This window comes from Hemibagrus wyckioides, linkage group LG08 (assembly GCF_019097595.1).
Source record: "Hemibagrus wyckioides isolate EC202008001 linkage group LG08, SWU_Hwy_1.0, whole genome shotgun sequence".
In the NCBI taxonomy this organism is placed as follows: Eukaryota; Metazoa; Chordata; class Actinopteri; order Siluriformes; family Bagridae; genus Hemibagrus; species Hemibagrus wyckioides.
In genome coordinates, this window is record NC_080717.1 from 18,017,954 (window position 1) to 18,020,230 (window position 2,277).

Here is a 2,277-nt window from a genome sequence, read left to right on the forward strand (position 1 = left end):
CATTTGACATCACGTCAGCATGGCTGTTCACTCTGTGACCACCAAATAAAATATCACTTCCTAACTTGAAATGAGTTTCTAGTCGTTTTTACTTTAGATCAAACAACATATACACTTTCATTTATATCTATAACACTGACCATATATTTGCAGAAGTAAATATATCATCAGCTGATGATAACTAATGTTAGCTAGGTAGCGTGTTGCTACTAAACCGCATGCTTTCATGGAGAAGTTCATGTTTTTTTTTTTATGCCCATTTTGTATCTCAGACACACAGAGCCTTAAAAAGTCATTTTACACCACGCATAACCTACATCATAAAATGTTGTGGAAAAGCAATCAAAATGCACATGTAGGCATTTCATAATGAACATTTTCCACGTTCAAATGAATTACTTCAGTTATAAAAGTTGCTCAGCAATATTTAAAACATTATTTGAAACTGTTGTCCATTTTTTTCATTAGAGCATCTCAAATAATCTGAATGTTGAAGTGTTGAAAGAGAGAGAGAGAGAGAGAGAGAGAGAGAGAGAGAGAAATAAGAGAGCCAGAAAAAGAGAAAACATTGACCTTCTCCTGTCATACATCCACTCACCTCATTTTTAAGCATAAAACCTTGAACTACTTATCTTAATGGTTTGGCTGAAATTACTTTTCACTGTCAGCAGTAGCTCTTGCTTTTTGCACCTGATTGTAATGAAGGTTAAATAATAATAAAGATCCACAGTGTATGATGAATGGGCTGATAAACCTATAAGTGTCATCGGTTCTGTAATGATGTCTATATTCTACAGAATTATACCCAGGAACTGAGAGATGCACTTTACCACACAGAGGGAAAAAAGGCAGTAAATCAGACAATTTTTGTCTGCATATTTCTTTGATTTACTGAGGGAAGATGAACTTGTATTTGTAATACGCTCCATTTTCTACATTTAAATGTACCATTGTAATGTCTCCAAGGGATATTGTGTGTGAATAATGAAATATAGATGTTGTGTGCATGGATTTTTGAATCAAACCTTGAGGCTTTGTGAAATAGTGCATACTGTTTTTTTTTTTTATGTATTTCTTACAGCTTTGGACATTCATAATCAATTTTTTTGGCAAATGTGGCTTTATTTTGTTTTTGTATATTCTGATTTCCCTCAGTGAACCCAATACGTTACTGAAATGAGAAATATGTAGATGAGACCATACATACATACATACATGACTGATGTGCAGATTTATTGTCATAGTTGCACTTTATTTTACCTTGAATGATGACCTCACCTTTAGAAACAAGGTGATGCAGCTGCTCTTTACAACAGTTCTAAGGTAAATTTACCTTGCATAGGGCAATATTAAATGATCATTTTTGACTACAAAACACAAAGTGTATAGGATCCTTTTCTTTTTCTTTCTTTTTTTTTTTTTTTTTTACAAAGACATTCTATTATTGATATATACAGGAAGCTGTTTGACTATTCCTCTTGGTTGCCCTCACAAAAGCGAGTCTGAATGAAAAGGATAATCAAAGTTCACTGCTCGGTTTTGGATATTCTCTTCCCTTGTCTTTTTCTGCAGTCCAAGGAGAGATTATGATATTTGCACTCTACACTCTGTAGGGTGCACTGAGTACAGGTTCACCAAGGAAGACTCTTACAGTATATGTCCTCTGCTATTCGAGTGGCAGTGGTAGAACTATAAGAGAAGATGTCCCCCATCATCTGTCTGAGAGCATGCAGAAAGCATTTTGGGGTAGAATTTACAGGACAATACCATTTCTGATAAAAGAAAAAGAAAGAAAGAAAGAAAGAAAAAAAAAGTGGCATAAAGAGAGACAAACATTGTAAGGAAGCCAGATGATTTTTTTTTTTTTTTTTTAGGAAAAACAGAACTTATCCAAGGCTGAACAATTTATCATGTTAACACAAAACTGTCACATCATAGAGGAATAATCTATGAGCAATTGGAGCAAAAACACTTTAAAAACAGACCTTGTATTGGGCTGCACTGAGTTTAAATCCTCAAACAAGCCAATCACAGCCTAGTTAACCAATTTAAGCAGGTGAAAAAATTACGGTGCTGTGCAAGTAAATAGCCCTTGCAGTCAGTCAAGTACATAGATCCATTCCTTTTCCACAAACTGTTCTCTTCTTTAAAGTAGGGGCCTAAAATAAGGGCTTAATATTCATACTTCTTTCTTTTTCATCTGACACTGTGTCTCACATTGATATTAGCATGAGTCGTTTGGACAGAAAGACAAAAAAGGAAGTACACCAGAGGCTG